General features: G+C 39.2%; 1 protein-coding gene across 1 annotated transcript in view; it reads left to right on the forward strand.

The window, feature by feature from the left end:
- The first annotated feature begins 1,203 nt into the window (after positions 1 to 1,203).
- The window catches only part of rap1gap2a (RAP1 GTPase activating protein 2a), an 85,279-nt gene continuing 73,476 nt past the window's right edge, over positions 1,204 to 13,006 (forward strand). Inside the window, exon 1 of the mRNA XM_063017288.1 lies at positions 1,204 to 1,239. The gene's annotated coding sequence lies outside the window, so the exon portion shown is untranslated. The remainder of the gene's footprint in view (positions 1,240 to 13,006) is intronic.

The following is a 13,006-nucleotide window of genomic DNA, read 5'->3' on the forward strand; positions in this document are numbered from 1 at the left end:
TGAATATCTGTTCTGTGGGATTTGTTTTTTTCCATCTATAAACCGTTCCAACATCCCACCACAAACCTTTTGGGACTCGTATTACTGCATTCCAGAATGGATTAAGCTGTTCTGGCTTTGTCTCCTAAGAATGCTGTTACAAATGTTATTTCCCTTATTTTGTTCAACTATGTGTGGCATTGTTTTTGAAAAAAGCTTACTGCTTAGTTTTGACTGTGTTCTGGCAGCCAGATATAAATAAACATATTACTGTGATTTTCTGGCACAGTAAGAAATGAAAGTGTGGGTTGATACTGCACCATCACTCATCGCCCGGAGCACAGTCATGGTTGTTTGAATGCTGGGAAAATATTGAGTTTTGTTATTGTGAATATTTATATATTAATATAAAATGCACTACTTGCAAGTTTGATTAAACAGCTTTGATTATTTTAGAGTGCTTTAAACAATACATGCCTTATAGTGGAACAGTAGATTGTATTAGTGCTGCACAGCTTCACAGGCCACAGTTCGGTCCATACCTCTAATTCCTGTCTGTGCGAATTTAAGTGTTTGTGTAGGTTTTCCCAAACAACCAGCACCTCCTAAAACATGACTGTGTTAGATTAATGGAAAAGAATGCAAGAATGAAAAATGGACCCAGTTTGCAGGATGCTTAACCAAGTAGAACAATACTGTGGCTAAAAAGCCACAAACATAAAGATTAAGGGAAAATAAAACTATTGTTGAGAATAGAGCTTGTGGTCACAATATGGCAGGAGTCCCTGACCTTAAATGCATATTTCCACCCTGCAGCCATTATTGCATGCAAACTCCAAACAGAAAGGACCTGGACCGCCCCACCTGGGGATTGAACCCAGGACCTTCTTGCTGTGAGGCGACTGTGCTACCCACTTAGCCACCGTGCCGCCCTAATGAATCAGAATGAGGAATTCTGTTTAGATCAGTTCTGATTTAATCAGCCATCTTATTCAGTCTTTTATTCTAATTACACCAGCAATCAACGCATGTTGTGAATAAACACACTGACGTGTTTATTAGCCCAACATAATTGTTGTATAAAAAAGGAAAACACATTAAACACATTTTCATGTATCTTTTCATGTGTTGAAGTTCTACACACCATGTGTCGTTACTAACACATCTTTTGTTTCTGAATGTGTCTAAGCATAACTGAACTATTTTTCTCTTTTTTTTCTCTAGGATTGACAAGTCCAGCATCGCAGCTCTAAAGGCCAGGTGAGTCATTTTGGCTGTTCAAGCGACTGCATCATGATGCTGCCTGTGATATAACCATCTACATCCGGCTTAAATTCCATTCAAAAATGCATTACAGCAGAAAAAGTGAACATTTTGCGCTAGATGTACTAATTCTTTTTACATTTACTTTGATTTATGTATGAAAGTGGAAGCTCAGTGTTTAAGGTATTGGACTATTGATTGGAATGCTGCTGGATGCCACTGTTTTTAATTTATAAAAAAAAACACTACAACTACCACTTATGCCTAAATGCACACTTTAAAACATGTTGCATATGCTAAGCAATCCGCAATGTGCACTGTGTATTTCATGAAACAATTAATTCAATTTATTAAAGTTCAAGGAACATAAGTATTAGATTATCTGATCCACCCGGATTGTGAGGTTGCTGTGAACCTCGCCTGGCACGGCATTTTTATCTCATGCACGATCTGCTGTGATTCTTAATCCGTCATCAAATTTTACATATTGTCTGCTAGTAGGGTGGAAAGTAATTGTGTGACGTTGTGCACTGCTGTAATTACGTGAGTTCTGCGCTTGTTGAGAGGATTTCAGATGGGTGAGGAGATTCAGTGCGGGTTGAGGAGTGATGAGAGGTTGTGAATAAGGAGAATAGAGATAAACATCAAAGCTACCTGGTGATGAGTGGGCACAGGTGTTATGAGAGGCTTTGTTATAGCCTTTTTCTCAGTGCCATGTGTTTATATGGTTTATCAGGGTTATTTCAGACCAATTTCATTTATACAGTAGCAATGACATTAAAAGTAATAGCTCTCTTTCTGATTCCAACTGTTATGTGCATATTTGTTATTTGTTATATTTGTTAAAACATCATTAACTTCACTATCACACTATCCTGTATCTGCTTTCTGCAGACATAATGAGATTCTTGATGTCCAAAAACATCAGTTTTACATTGTCTGCTTTTATGTAAATGTCAGATAAGGGGTGAAGTTTCCCTTTGTTAACATCAGTCTCTCCCTATTATCTTAATTCTATTTAAGGCAATATGGGTTTTGGATAAATTTTAATTAATTTAATTAGGTTTTGGGTTCTCAGGGGAACAGTAGGCAGTAAATTAGACTTACCTACTACCATTAGGATCCAGGGTTTGAATCCCCAGCTGTGCTATAGGCCGGTCTAGTGTAATTGGCTATATCGGATTGGGTTGGCCAAGGCACTCTGATGGATTGGTGTCCTGTTTGGAGTGAGTTACTGCATTACACTGAGACCCTGACCAGGATAATGCAATAGTAAACTGTAAAAAATGAAATCAAATGACATTGGGCTTCAGGGCGGCACGGTGGCTAAGTGGGTAGCACTGTCGCCTCACGCCTCACTTCCGTGTCTGCGTGGGTTTCCTCTGGGAGCTCCAGTTTCCTCCCACAGTCCAAAACCATGCAGCCAGGTTAATTGGAGACACTAAATTGCCCTATAGGTGAATGGGTGTGTACGTGTGTGTGTGTGTGTGTATGTGTGTCTGCCCTGCGATGGACTGGTGCCCCATCCAGGGCTTACTGTGTGTCTCGCGCCCATTGAAAATCTGGGATAGGCTCCAGCACCCCATCCCCCCCCACATCCCCCATGACCCTGATTAAGTTAAGACAGTGAATGAGTGAGTGAGAGTGAGTGAGTGACATTGGGTTTCATAAAATGTAAGGTAGCATGGTGGCACAGTGGATAGCGCTGGCCTGGGTTTGATTCTCAGGCTGGGTGACCAGAGTCTTTTTTGTGCTGAGTTTGCATGTTCTCCCTGTGTCTGCGTGGGTTCCTCTGCAATCAGTGTGTGTGTGCACATGTGTGTGTTTGCCCTGGCATGGAATCACATACTCTATATGATTTTCTCCATATATCATTGTTTGTGTGCATGATTTTCCTAAATTTAATAAAATTTGCAACACATCCTTAAGTACCTGCTGTCTTTTTAGTATCTGTGTAATTAAGTGTATAAGGGTGCATGTGTATGAAGGTGTATGAAGGTGTATGAAGGTGTACGAGTGTGTGTTTAAACAAATCAGTCTGGCTGCACTAAGCAGTAACCAAAACGCTCGGCCCTTTGATTGTCACTACAAAGCGAATCGTCTGTGTACAACATCCAGCCTGCTGCAGCGAGGTGCATTCAAAAATCCAGCATAATCGCCTGTGTGTATGTGTGTGTGTGTGCATGTGTGTGTGTGTGAGGCTGCTTATGCCAGCTTTTGTGTATGTAATAAAGATAAGTGCAGTCTGAATTATTAAAGTGTGTGCACGCATGTGAGTGAGAGAGATTAAAAACGGACAGAGAAAGAGAAGCAGATTGAGCAGAGCCGGTGGAGAGATCATCAGTGTTTTTACTGTTTAGCTTTACACGTTCTTCTCTCAAGATGCCACGCAGAATCTGGTGAGTGTGCTGGTGTTGCTTAAGTGTGATTTTTTTTTTCATCTGCTGGTGTTAATGTAGTTCTCTGTGTTTTGTGGTTCAAGAAGGAGCTGCAGAAATAGCCTGCAGCATCTTGCTTTTACATTTCCTTAGATGTCCAAGGAAAGATTTTTGGAAGGTTTTTTTAATTCATTCATTCATTTTTCACTAATGAATTCATCTCTCTACATCTACCCACATCACCACTAGTCTTAACTAGCTGCACTGGCTTCTGAAATCTTCTCATATTAAGTACCATTTAAAGCCTCGTCATATCCTGTAGTAAGCTACTGCTTCACTACACCACACACTTAGGTCCTCTGATGGCAGATTTCTTTCTGTTCATACTAGACTTTCCTCAATGGGGGGCAGATCTTTGTGCTGCAGCCCCTAAGCTCAATCTTGCCCCAATCTCTACTGTACATCTGTTTCCTCTTTTAAGTCTGTCTTCTTTTCAATCTGTATTTCTGTCCTTTGGTCATAGTTTTCTATCTTTTTTTTCCTTTGAGAAATTTGTATTGTGAAGTGACCTTCAGATTGTGAAAAGCGCTATATGAATAAAACCTCTTCTTCTTCTCAAACCTGTGTCCCTATGATCCATGTTGCTACATTATATGGCCAAAAGTATTTAGATTCCTGACCATAGGCTTGCTGGACATCCTGTTTTAAAAAAAAAACTGTATTTGCTTAGCTGTTCAGAGATCAGGGCTATGTGACACTGTGCATGTGTCCATTTAAAGTTATTTGAGTTTATATGAAATAAGAAAATTAAAATCAAGTAAATACTTGTTTCCTCTCAGTGTATGTTTTGTATACCATATGTATAACAGCATGTGTATGTGATAATGTTTATGAAGATTCTCAGAGGTACTTAGGATGTTAAATGTCACAAGGTGTACATGACTAAAAGCTTTGGGAACCAGTGCTCTATATTAACTCTAAGTAAGTAACGCATCAATGTGATTGCTGCCTTGTATTTTTGGGCATGCCCCAAACCCACCATGATAATAAAGTAATTACTAAAGGTGAATGTAAATTACAGTTATTTTGTTAATGTTCTTATCCCGATTACATGTTTTAAAATTGATATCTTCTTTATCCTTAGCAGGTAAAGAAGGATTACACACACCATTTGTCATTTTTTTACTATATTTACTTTATTGTTTCTAATTTACCTTCAGACATTAAATATTTCTAAATTGATCCATTGCATTTGGGCTAGGTAAATATTGTGTATAGATGCAGTCATTTTTACTGCGTTCTGCACAGAAGGATGTAGCTGAGATTTTCAGTAGTGTGATGGAAGGTTGAGCAGTTTAGTGGGCGATTGATGGGATGTAAATTGTCTGGAATCTAAATGAAGCTCCGTGCAAAGCTGCTTGTGCTGTCACAAATTATCACATCACAATGGGCTGTGATATAATTATCTCCTGCCACTGGCAACTATTAACTGAAGTCTACTGACAAGGATGTGATGCCATGATGGCACACTCTGCTGGGCCATTGTTTTTCATAAGGATTCATTTATTGTTTAAAAATCTATTGCCATGGGCTTGGTTTGGGAAATTATGTAATTACAAGAGCATTATATATTTTGCATAACCTTTTTCCATAAATCACATTGTTTTATTTCAAATTTGTTGTGTAGTTTAAGTATCTCTGATCGTTTAGGTTGATAATATGCAGTAACAAAGACAATCAAAGAGGGCAGTTACTTTCACAGCTTGCCATTACATAAATAGAATGCCTTATACATGCATATACATCTGTACAGTACAATGAAACTCTTGTTCTACATATTCCAGCTTGTCTGAAAGCTGGGGTCAGGAGGGGTTAGGAGTCTTGCTCAAGCGTCCATCAGTGACAGCCTAGCAGCAGCAGATTCAAACTCACAACCTTTTGTTTAATAACCCACTGTCATTACATACTGCACAAAAATACAAGGACACATCCATATGCAGATCCACCCACACACCATCAACCCACACACCACCATAAGATGATGTTACCGCTCAGTAAGAGCAGCTTTATTGTTTCTCAGCGCCCCCTGCTGCTCTTGTAGCTTTAAAGATAAGATAAGATAAGATAAGATAAGACTTTATTGAAGGAAATTGCAGTGTCACAGTACTATACAAATTACACAATTACAGTTACAATTTACACAAGGGAAGACAGACAAAAAACAACACAATTAAACATAAAAGGGCATAAGCAAAAAGACAGGACATTATCATAAGCAGCCGCATACATATTATTGCACTAAGAAACCATCAGTGCAGATGTAGAAGAGACTGTAGCTTTGCATACTTACACAGTGATCAATTCACTAACGTGTCTGGTTCTTCTAGATTTTCTAACCTAATGTGCTTTGTTCTAAATCACTGTGGCCAAATGAATACTTTCATTTCAATTAAGTAGCTCAGCAGTTAATGTACTGAACTAGTAAAGTAACTAAATTGTATTTGCCCTTTGACAAGTTTTAATGTCATTATCATCAAATAATAAATGCATTACTACTTGAATAATTTTCTTGTAGTCTTCTATCTTAATAACATTTAATTTAAGAACCCAATAAAACAAAACAGAGGTTCAGTTATTTTTAGTATCTTTAGAAAACCAGAAAACCATTTTTATCCTGTGTGACTGTATTAAAGGGAATCAGAATCTAACTTTTTCTTCTTTAATGCACTTCCAGTGCATCTATCCATTCTTTTTTTCGTTGCATTTGTCCACCAATCGGTGTTCATGTGGTCGCCCAACCTGCTGGTAGCAGAGGTAAGATCCGAAATCACGACTTCGAGGTGTCAGCTCAGTTGTACGAACGTGTTTTACCCCATTTTTCCTTTCTTAATGTAAAAAACACAATGTATTTGACCTTGTATTTATAAATATGAACAAAAGTAAGTAAATATGAACGTAAGTAAAAACTAAAACATTTAAGGATTATTAAATGTACTTTTTTGCAAAACGCTGATTGATTCTTAAAGAAGAAAAAATGATTATTATTGTTTGTATGGAATTTGCGACCAACGTTGTCAGCAAATCCATTTGTTACCACTAGATGGAAACAGTACCATAAAATTGAGCAAGGACCTTAACCTTCAATTGCTTAGACAATATACTGTCACAGTACTGTAAGTCACTTTGGATAACAGCATCTGCTAAATACCATAACTATAATTGGACTATTATTAATTAAGTCTCAAAAAAACTATGGAAAAGAAAAAATGCACATGCTTACATAGAATGAGTACTGATCACACATTTATAACATGATGTTATTACTGCAAAATTACACTTCTTACCCCCAATTAAGATGTTACTAAATTACAGGAAAACAGAACTACAATGCTGAAAAAAAGCATCAGCTTTGCATTAAAGTACTAATGCTATTCAGTTGTGGTGTCTGAATACTTTTGCACTATTAGTTTAATTCTTATATTATAAGAAAATATATTTGGTGATGACAACCGCAAAGTCCTTACCTCTACTACACTGAACAGCTTTGGTAGAAGTTGGAACAACAACTGCAAGCCAGAAATTTTAGCAACATCAGTCCTAGACCTAACAATTGCTCTTTTGACTGGATGATAAGAGATTCCCTCAGATACACTCTTCAATCTTGTGGAAAGTCTTGAAAGAAGAGTCAAGCAAGTCCAACAAGCTCACAGAGTTTTGACCATATAGTGTATATTAAATAACAGCCTCTTATTCTAGGGGACAAGGCCAGCACAAGCTTTCTTCAACACACCTCAAATCATGCCACTGGGTAGATGTTGGATTTGGATTTGGCACTACGTTTGGTTTAACTGTGCTGTATTTTAGGTTGCATGATTACAGTGGTATATGGTTTTAAAAACATTTTATGGTTTCTTAATTGGGTGTCCTATAGGGAGACTGGCAGTCAGTGATAGCAATATTGTCGTAATAAGTTGTAATTGTAAGATGACACATCATAATTAGGGTATGCATGTTAGACAAGATGGCCTTGCTCACAGTTAGCATTTCAATTCATCCCAAAGGTTTTTAATGTGGTTAAGGTCAGAGCTCTGTGGAGTTTCTCCAAACCAAACCTATCAAACCATGTACTTTGCTTTGTATACGATATCACATTGATGCTTTAACACAAACCCCTGATCTCAATCATTTGAAATGCTGTCCACGTACATTCAGGCCATATAGTGTAGATGGATCTGAACACTATTTCTTATTGTAACTGAATTATTAATTAAAAGTGTGGATTTAAATCTATCAAAGCCATTACATGCTGAGAGAGAAGAAGTGCAGGGTTGATTGTCATGCTGAGAAATAACAGTATCCTACCACAATATTTGTCTTGAACTGAAGACAGTAAAGCATGTTGTTGCTTTGTGCAAAACGAGGTATAGTATTACTCACATGAGATTAAATCTCCGGTGGCTGTAATAGCTATATGACTAATGTAACATTTCTGTAGAATGCAGGCTCTATAGAGACGTGTTGTTGTTTTAAAGGTGCTGTAGTTAAAACTGTGTGGTTTGCATGGAGATTATACACAATTCATTTAGACAGTTCATAATTCTAATCCAATATTCTTTTTAGATTGGATGGTTCCAGTTATTCAACAATTTTTGTTTAATAATTTCATATCATTTTAGTGAATATAGCCACTTTAAAGGCACTCAGGTCCAGTGTTAAAATTCCCAGCAGTACTAGCGGCCAGTTTGGAAGTCAACATACAGTGTATCACAAAAGTGAGTACACCCCTCACATTTCTGCAAATATTTCATTATATCTTTTCATGGGACAACACTATAGACATGAAACTTGGATATAACTTAGAGTAGTCAGTGTACAACTTGTATAGCAGTGTAGATTTACTGTCTTCTGAAAATAACTCAACACACAGCCATTAATGTCTAAATGGCTGGCAACATAAGTGAGTACACCCCACAGTGAACATGTCCAAATTGTGCCCAAAGTGTCAATATTTTGTGTGACCACCATTATTATCCAGCACTGCCTTAACCCTCCTGGGCATGGAATTCACTAGAGCTGCACAGGTTGCTACTGGAATCCTCTTCCACTCCTCCATGATGACATCACGGAGCTGGTGGATGTTAGACACCTTAAACTCCTCCACCTTCCACTTGAGGATGCGCCACAGGTGCTCAATTGGGTTTAGTCCATCACCTTTACCTTCAGCTTCCTCAGCAAGGCAGTTGTCATCTTGGAGGTTGTGTTTGGGGTCGTTATCCTGTTGGAAAACTGCCATGAGGCCCAGTTTTCGAAGGTAGGGGATCATGCTCTGTTTCAGAATGTCACAGTACATGTTGGAATTCATGTTTCCCTCAATGAACTGCAGCTCCCCAGTGCCAGCAACACTCATGCAGCCCAAGACCATGATGCTACCACCACCATGCTTGACTGTAGGCAAGATACAGTTGTCTTGGTACTTCTCACCAGGGCGCCGCCACACATGCTGGACACCATCTGAGCCAAACAAGTTTATCTTGGTCTCGTCAGACCACAGGGCATTCCAGTAATCCATGTTCTTGGACTGCTTGTCTTCAGCAAACTGTTTGCTGGCTTTCTTGTGCGTCAGCTTCCTTCTGGGATGACGACCATGCAGACCGAGTTGATGCAGTGTGCGGCGTATGGTCTGAGCACTGACAGGCTGACCTCCCACGTCTTCAACCTCTGCAGCAATGCTGGCAGCACTCATGTGTCTATTTTTTAAAGCCAACCTCTGGATATGACGCCGAACATGTGGACTCAACTTCTTTGGTCGACCCTGGCGAAGCCTGTTCCGAGTGGAACCTGTCCTGGAAAACCGCTGTATGACCTTGGCCACCATGCTGTAGCTCAGTTTCAGGGTGTTAGCAATCTTCTTATAGCCCAGGCCATCTTTGTGGAGAGCAACAATTCTATTTCTCACATCCTCAGAGAGTTCTTTGCCATGAGGTGCCATGTTGAATATCCAGTGGCCAGTATGAGAGAATTGTACCCAAAACACCAAATTTAACAGCCCTGCTCCCCATTTACACCTGGGACCTTGACACATGACACCAGGGAGGGACAACGACACATTTGGGCACAATTTGGACATGTTCACTGTGGGGTGTACTCACTTATGTTGCCAGCTATTTAGACATTAATGGCTTTGTGTTGAGTTATTTTCAGAAGACAGTAAATCTACACTGCTATACAAGCTGTACACTGACTACTCTAAGTTATATCCAAGTTTCATGTCTATAGTGTTGTCCCATGAAAAGATATAATCAAATATTTGCAAAAATGTGAGGGGTGTACTCACTTTTGTGATACACTGTACATACATGATTGTAATACACATGTCAAATTTACACATGCTATACCCTTCATCCCCCACCACTGTGAGCTAGATTACTAACAGTTACCTAGTTGGTTAATAGCAAGCCAAACCTTCTCGTCCATTGTCACTCACTGACCTCACAAAATGTTATTTTGACTAAATGGGTACACATTCCACTCCAAAATCTTGTAGAAAGCCTGTTCGGAGGAGTGAAGGATGCAGATATGTATAAATGCCTATTGCTCTGGAGTAGAATGTCCAACAAACTCAGGTGTCCGTATACAATTGCCAATACAGTTTATATTAGACTGTGACAGTAAAACTTGGAAACTTACACTTTAAAGTGAGAATCATACTGTATATACACACACAGGAGCTTAACACACCTGTGCTTTCAAAATCATGCTCAGAGTCTGAAACAGAGCATATAGAGAATGCTGAAACACAGCACGTTTAACCTGTGTAATGTTTTAGACGTGTTACAGAAGATTTTTCACCAGTCTGTGTCAGTCACTTAGTGATTCTAGCATGACAGTGCTAGCCAATTAATGTGAATGTCTGCTTATGGGCTCAATTCTGTAATCCTCTCCCGTCACGTCACATACTGTCTCCTCTGCGCAGCTGAGCTGATCGGTGAGTGAATAGATGATTTTAATTTTACCTTGATGCACGGATACTCTCACACAGCTGCCCGGCTCTCCTGTCAAATATTTACTCCATCCATTTCCTGAGTGAGACAGATCTGATAAGGGCTCCATCTGTCAGCTGGATTTTAATGAGGCTTTTAAGAGCCCATAAAGTGGCCCACTGCCCATTGTGGAGACTCTCCTGGATGCCCTTCTGCCATCTGCATCAACAGGGGGTAACAGAGGACCCTTGGGATTTAAGATCAATCTGGAGATATGATAGTCTTGCTTTTGGTCTTTTAATCTGATTTATTTGTAGTGATCGATTAGAAATCATGGAGCCTGAGAGATTTGGGCAGGTGCTTTAGATAAGCCCTCTCAGGGAAGTATGGCATCAGCTGTAGGGATTAGGAAACATGTTTGAAATGTAACATTGCAAGGATATGAAAAGTCATTCTTAAAACCGACTGGCTTTTTCCCTTCGAAACTGCCAAGAATTTAAATTGTTCTGTCATACCTATTTTAATACAGTGGTAGCCTAGTGGGTAGAGCTTTGGGCTGTCAGTCGAAAGATTGTCGGTTCAAATCCAGGCTCTGCTATGCAGCCACTGTTGGGCCCTTGAGCAAGGCCCTTAGCTGTGTCTGCTCCAGGGGCTCCATAAAATAGCTGACCCTGCGCTCTGATCCCAGCTTTCAAACAAGCTGGGATATATGGAAAAAGAATTTCATTGTACTGTACTCGTGTATATGTGTATATAACACATATAAAGGCATTCTTCAATAGGTGTCATTAGTGTCAGTAATGGCAGCAGATCCTACATCATTGACAACTCCATACAAATTTTAATTTCACTTCAAATTCTCATTTTTACCACCACTTTGTCCTGGTCAGGGTCATTGTGGGTCTAGTTTCAGGTCACACAATGATCCCACAAATTATGTGCATTATGTATTTACTGTATTTGGATCATTCCCACCTACACACTGTAGATAACATTACAAAACGAACAAATGGAGCAGGAAAGTATAAACCTACAAAAAGTATTTTTAAATAGATTTTTAAATCTTCTTTCTGAATTCAAGAAGAACTTCTGTAAAAAATCTGTATGATTTTAAAATAATTAACACCAATTCAAGAATTTAGAGAATACAGCTGGGCTCCAAAGGGGTCTTTATACAGACATGATTGAGGGGAGGATGGCCGAGGCCCCACAATGGATTGGCGTCCCATCTTTGGTGTGTTACTGCATTGCACCCAGTGATTCACCTTCACTCTGACCAGTATAAAGTTGTGGTAAAACATGCAATTCAAATGAAAAATTAAAGATTCAGACAATTTTTATTTTATTTTATAATTTATATGCTACAAATAATTTACATAATATTATATTGTTTAATTGATAAAAATAAATCATAAATCATTAAATAAAAATAATAAAATTAAGTTTTATCCACAGGTGTGCTTAAACATCATGTCATTTATATACTGTATATATATATAATTCATCTTGGTCTCGTCAGACCACAGGGCATTCCAGTAATCCATGTTCTTGGACTGCTTGTCTTCAGCAAACTGTTTGCGGGCTTTCTTGTGCGTCAGCTTCCTTCTGGGATGACGACCATGCTGAATGCTGAAGCATGCTGAAGTGCCATGTTGAATATCCAGTGGCCAGTATGAGAGAATTGTACCCAAAACACCAAATTTAACAGCCCTGCTCCCCATTTACACCTGGGACCTTGACACATGACACCAGGGAGGGACAATGACACATTTGGGCACACTTTGGACATGTTCACTGTGGGGTGTACTCACTTATGTTGCCAGCTATTTAGACATTAATGGCTGTGTGTTGAGTTATTTTCAGAAGACAGTAAATCTACACTGCTATACAAGCTGTACACTGACTACTCTAAGTTATATCCAAGTTTCATGTCTATAGTGTTGTCCCATGAAAAGATATAATGAAATATTTGCAGAAATGTGAGGGGTGTACTCACTTTTGTGATACACTGTATGTATATATATATAATTTTTCCCAATTTAGTGTAGTCAATTTGTCTTCCGCTGCTGGGGATCCCCGATCTTTTGCAGTTAAGGTGGGTATATTGCTGCTTACGCCTCCTCTGACCTGCGCGCAACTTTTAACGGAACCCTTTTCCACCCATGTACTCTGCACTATGCACTATCCAACAATCAGGGTCCTGACACAGCGTTTGAAGACCCCGCCCACATATTCCTGTCATCCCTCCCTGCAGGCACTGCCAATTATGCCTGCTAGATGGTGGCCAACCGACCGGTGGCAACACCGAGTTTCGAACCGAGGAGTTCAGAATCTCGGTGCTGGTGTGCTAGCGGAATATCCCAATGCACCGAAGAATGTCATTTTTATTTTGTTATTGTTTTATAT

This window comes from Trichomycterus rosablanca, chromosome 20, assembly GCF_030014385.1.
Source record: "Trichomycterus rosablanca isolate fTriRos1 chromosome 20, fTriRos1.hap1, whole genome shotgun sequence".
Taxonomy (NCBI): Eukaryota; Metazoa; Chordata; class Actinopteri; order Siluriformes; family Trichomycteridae; genus Trichomycterus; species Trichomycterus rosablanca.